We start from the raw sequence: 6,075 nt of genomic DNA, 5'->3' as shown, positions 1-6,075 counted from the left end.
CGCGTGACGGGAGCGTGCCCCGCCCACAGCGCCGACTCCGCCCCCTCTCCGGCCCCTCACAGGAAATGGCGGGAGCGGAGGGCGGCGGGTCGGTGACAGGGACCCTGGGGGTCGGTGACAGGGACCCTGGGAGTCACCGAGCCGGGACCCCCGGCCCTGCACACCCCACCCCATCCCTCAGGAGGTGCCTCACAGCCTTGTCCGAACGCTCCTTGATGTCTGGCGGGCAGGGCGCTTTTTAACCAGACTGATGATTTACTTGTAATACTCTGCCTTTTCCTCAAGAAATGCCCCGAGCTGCTTTGAACTTGAGCTTGAAATTGGGATTTTTCAGCACCGTTTGGAGGACATCCAGGTTGTGCCTTTCTGGGGCGTTTCTGAATCCTTTCTGTACCCCTGTGGCTGCTCACCAGGAAACAGTGAAAGAACATTCAGGAACAGGGTGCTGCTGTGTAATGGAGTTAAAGGTTTATAGATGCACATGATTATAATTTTAACGTGCTTTGTAATGGGAAATAAAGTTAAGGTGGAGAATGACTTCATGGAGTCATAAAGGTTTGGAAGAGACCTTTAAGACCAAATCCAGCCATCCACCCAGCATCCACAAACCCACACCACCCACCCAGCACCAGGTCCAGATGTTTCTCAAACACCTTCAGGGATGGTGACTCCACCACCTTCCTGGGCAGCCTCTTCCAATGCCAGACCACCCTAACAGTAATTTTTTTTTTTCCCTAATCTAATCTGGATCCCCCATATCTCATCTTGAGGCCGTGTCCACTGGTCCTCTCACTATAGACAGGCAGAAGAAACTAAATCATAGAAACACCGAATCAATTAGGTTGGAAAAGATCTCTCAGATCTTTTCCAATCTGTGACTAATCACCTTTGTCAACTGGACCATGGCATCAATTGCCACATCCAGGCTTTCCTTGAGCACCTCCAGGGTGTCTCCACCACATCTCTGGGCAGTCCATTCCAATGTCTAATTACCTTTCTATGAAGAAATTTTCCATAATATCCAACCCCAACCTCCCCTGGAGCAGCTCGAGGTTGTTCCCTCGTGTCCTGTCCCTTGTTCCCTGGAGCAGAGCCTGACCCCCAGCTGGCTGCACTCTCCTCTCTGGGGTTATAGAGTGAGAAGGTCCCTCCTGAACCTTCTTTTCTCCAGGCTGAGCCCCCAGAGTTCCCTCAGCAGCTCCTGGTGCTCCAGCCCCTTCCCAGCTCCATTCCCTTCTCCAGACACGCTCCAGCCCTTGATCTTCTTCCTGAACTGAGGGGCCCAGAACTGGACACAGGAACTGACACTCCTGTCCCTGTCCCTGTCCTTGTCCTTGTCCCTGTGCCTGGCTTCTCATGGGTATGTTCAGGAGAGAAGACTGAGAGGAGATCTCATTAATGCATATAAATATCTCCAAGGTGAATGCCAAGATGAAGGTCCCAGACTCTTCAGTGGTACCCAGTGACAGGATGAGGAGCAATGACCAAACTAAAACATGAGAAGTTCCACCTCACCATGAGGAAGAACTTTCCGTGGAGTGGGCAGAGCCTTGGAACAGCTGCCCAGGGAGATTGTGGAGTTTCCCTCTCTGGAGACATTCCAAACACACCTGGACCTGTTCCTGGATGACTCTGCTCAGGCAGGGGGGTCGGACTGGATAATTTTGGGAGGTCCCTTCCAATTTTCACCAATCTGGATCCCACGGAGACGAGCCCCAGGCTCAGCTGGCCCATGGCTGCGGGGAAGCTGCAGGGCAGGCGGCCTGGGGAGGTCAGCCCCGGGTCAGGGGGGCAGGATGGTGCTTGCCAGCTAAGCAGGTTTTGTCCTGGCTGCAGAAAGAGACTCGTTTTATTAAAACACTTGGAAAAATCGGCACGTCCTTCCTCTCTGCCGGGCTGAGAAGAGCTCCCCGGTGCTGCAGGGCTGAGCAAACAGCCTGGGGCCGAGCTCTCCCAGGCACAGTGAGCTGAAGAGAGTGGGACTCTTTATCTGACACCGGGTTAAAAGGAGCAAAGACTTATTTTCAATGGTAACCCTTTATGTAAGGGGTAGAACAACTCATGGGCTGAGGGACCTGACCAAGGACTGAAAATCCCACACTTCATTCAACCCAGCCCTAAGCACAGATGTTCTTTTAGTCATTTGCTTAATAAATTAGCTACCATCAGTTACACCATCACAGTGCAGCATAAAGCTCCTCTGGTGCAGCTTAACACTGTCCCCTCATCCTATCTCTGGTTCTGGTTTCAAAGACTGCATTAAACACTTGTGTCTCCTTACATCTCTAGTCTTTATCTGCTGAGTTTTCCTCTCAGTTTTTTTTTCTGCTTTTTTCCCCAACATTAATCATAACTTAGAAAAAGGAAGAAATAAATGTGAAAACTGTGAGGTGAGTTTAGAACAAAGAAATGTCACTTGGCCCCAACTGGAAGGACCTTCAAAATCTGAAATGGGTAGCAGTGTTCTGAAATGGGTAGCAGTGTTCTGAAATGGGTAGCAGTGTTCTCACCTTAGGTTGGTCCCACACAGTGGTAAACTGTGTGGGAATTATTTCACAGGGCCTTACCAGAAATAAAAAAAAAAAAAAAAAAAGAAAAGAATTTCTTGTAGGAGAACAGGATGTGGTGTAAAATTAATATAAAATTAATACAAGGAGCACATCCTGGTGTTCTTGGTACAGATGTGGAAGCCAATCATTCCTGAGCTCTGGTCTCAGTTTTAAAATGAAGTTTTAAGATATTTGACTCAACCCTCATCTCACCTCCCTAGCTGCAAAGGACTCCTGAGTTTCTACAATCGAGTCAGTTAAGTGGGGAGTCCTTGACCTCCCTTTTGCTCTCCCCTTCACTGGGGAGCTCTCCAAAGCTCCATTTCTGTGTGCTGGCCCAGCAGCCTGGATCTCTCTCAGCATGCTGCCTTGCACAGGGGCTGTTCCTGCCCTGTGGAAGGGTTGTTCCTGTCCTATGGAAGGGGCTGTTCCTGCCCTGCCCAGGGGCTGTTCCTGCCCTATGGAAGGGGCTGTTCCTGCCCTGCACAGGGGCTGTTCCTGCACTGCCCAGGGGCTGTTCCTGCCTTGCACAGGGGCTGTTCCTGCCCTATGGAAGGGGCTGTTCCTGCCCTGTGCAAGGGCTGTTCCTGCCCTGCACAGGGGCTGTTCCTGTCCTGTGCAGGGGCTGTTCCTGCCTTGCACAGGGGCTGTTCCTGCCCTGCACAGGGGCTGTTCCTGCCTTGCACAGGGGCTGTTCCTGCCCTGCCCAGGGGCTGTTCCTGCCCTATGGAAGGGCTGTTCCTGTCCTGTGCAGGGACTGTTCCTGCCCTGTGCAGGGGCTGTTCCTGCCCTGTGGAAGGGCTGTTTCTGCCCTGCCCAGGGGCTGTTCCTGCCCTGCAGAGGGGCTGTTCCTGCACTGCCCAGGGGCTGTTCCTGCACTGCCCACGGGCTGTTCCTGCCCTATGGAAGGGCTGTTCCTGCCCTATGGAAGGGGCTGTTCCTGCCCTGCCCAGGGGCTGTTCCTGCCCTATGGAAGGGTTGTTCCTGCCCTGCACAGGGGCTGTTCCTGTCCTGTGCAGGGGCTGTTCCTGCCCTGTGGAAGGGCTGTTCCTGCCCTATGGAAGGGCTGTTTCTGCCCTGCCCAAGGGCTGTTCCTGCCCTGCATGTCGGTGTTTCCTGGAGAGGCTCAGCACCACCCAGCTCAGCTGTGAGGCCAGCTGCATCCTCCCACCCCATAGCCAGGCTTCAGCTCTGAGGCAGGGTGCATAAGGTCTTTCTCTGCTTGGCTTTTTTCCTTCCTCTTCGCCACTGCTTTCCTCGGCTTTCCTGGAAAGCCCGGGAATGACGGGAAACAAATGCTGCCCGTTTGTGCTCGCAGCTCTTCCCATGAGGCTGCTGAGGAAACTTCTCATTTTGAGTGCTTGTGCCCCACCAGGCAGGACAATGGACTCTGGAGATATTCCTTTAACCATTGCCGTGCTGGCAGAGCTGAGCTTAAGTCACGCCTCTCTGTATGCCACAGTTCACACATTTTTATTTTTATTTTTGGCAAACTGCTTTGAAATCTTCCTGGAAGGAACTGCGTGCTAAAACGGAGCCCCCACTTGTCACTTGCTTCACTTACGTTACCCCTTCCTTCCCCTCAGGGCGTCCCCAGCTTCCTTACATAGAAAGGTGGCTTACTCACCACATGCCTTTTGTGTTGGATGATTCAACTTTCTGATGTGTGAAAAAGGGGCAACCACGTAGGAAATGTGACCTTTTAAAGACAAGGGGGGATTCCCTCGGCAGTGCTTTCCACAAGAGAAACTCTGGAGAATTGAGAGTGGATCTGCTGAGAACAATCACAGCTTGTGGGGCTGCGCAAGGAGACCAGAGGGGTAAAATGCAGCTTTCAGCAGACTTTCCCCAGCCTGGACACGCTCTGTGTGAGAGGCTGGCAGGGATCTGTGGGCTCTGGGGAGCCCATGGACACTCAGCATTGATGTGATTGATGTGATTGATGTGATGTGATGTTTGTATTTCCACTACAGCATCATTCACCCTCTGTGTGGGGTAGAACACCCGTGGAAACTTGCAGCTACAGAAATACCACTGCATTTACCATGCAAAACAGGAGGTCAAGGGGACTACCCAGGGAATGTCTTTCTGCGTTATCTGGGGGGCAGAAAGGCCAGGGTGAATGTGGGGACTCAGAAATCTGGAGGGAGCCTGCATGGCTGCTGCTGGTGCTCTCCACCACTCTTCCTGCTGTTCAAGTCCCTTGTTTTCTTCACCAACAAATTCACACATCAGCCAGCCAGGCTGTGTCAAGGACTGGAGAATTCTTTGCTTTCCACAAGTGTGGGTTTCGTGATTAGAGGCCCAGGAGTGTCTGCCCTAGACAAGCCTCTATAATCTGATTTAAATGCCTCGTGCTTCATGTGGCAGATCTGCCAAGAGCATTAACTGCTGGGGTGGTTCACCTGGGCACAGGTGAAATCTCAGTTCATGTGTGTTTGGTGCTGTGGGTCACTCACTGATGTTAATAAAGCTGAATTTACCTTGGACATCTTGTGGAAATTACACAAAGTAGCTTTATAATACAGGAATATCCATAAGCTTCATCATAGCTTGTAAGAGAAGACTAGAAATAGAAAAACCCCACACCTGACCTGTGAGGGGGTGTTTGGGGGATCGGAAGGATTTAAAATTATCGGAATCTTTGGAGCTCAGCGAGGCTGAAGAGCTCACACCTCAGTGTGAGCTTCTCAGAGCTATTTTTCCTGGATCTCCTGCAAGACCATTTTATTTTTGAACTCACTTGAAGACCCAGATTTCAAATGTGTCTCTTATATTCCTCAGTGGAACTGTTAAAGTCAGCATTTTGGGATGAAATGACCATTTTTATTCCTTTAAGTATGTGGGACATGGGAAGTTGTTGATAGTTATCCTTTACTTAGACCAGTGTTAGCACCACACCTGGAGAATTTCTGAGTCCTTTTACCACCACTTGTGTAACGGACCAAGTTTGGTTTTAAACTGGAAATGGTTCAGAGGAATCATTGTAGACTATGACAAGTTTTCCCATCAAACCAAGAAAATGAGCTACATCTTTTTATGTGTTCCTTATGCTGATATTAACTCCCAAAGAATTCCTTGCATGTACTCCTGCCAGTGTCTGTCTGTCTAAGAGATGGAGACACTTTAGTTCACTATCATCATCAAAATGCTTGCTTGCCTTTGCTGTCCTTTCTCTTGCTTCCTAACTGCCCTCTGAACTCTCTTTTTCCTCCCTTTTGCCTCCAGGACCATCTGTGCTACTGGAGTTTGTCACCCTTGGCCTTTCAGAGGGGCACCAGGATCTGAACTTGCTTTGGCAGAACAAAACAGCACTTCAGACCCTGAATCATGAGACACTGCAAACATGAGGAGCTCCCCTTCTGCTTATTTGGCCATCAGCTGATGCCTTGGAGCATGAGGAAGAATAACTTGGGTACCAGTGAGGGATGACAGGTTACTCATCTGAGAGGAGCAGAGTGTCTGATCAGCAGCTGCTGTGACTTTCAGGGGAATTCCACATGGGAAGAGCTGAGGGGAAAGGCCT

Source organism: Agelaius phoeniceus, chromosome 19 (genome assembly GCF_051311805.1).
Source record: "Agelaius phoeniceus isolate bAgePho1 chromosome 19, bAgePho1.hap1, whole genome shotgun sequence".
NCBI lineage: Eukaryota > Metazoa > Chordata > Aves > Passeriformes > Icteridae > Agelaius > Agelaius phoeniceus.
The sequence above is the reverse complement of the archived record's forward strand: the minus strand, read 5'-3'. Positions refer to the sequence as shown.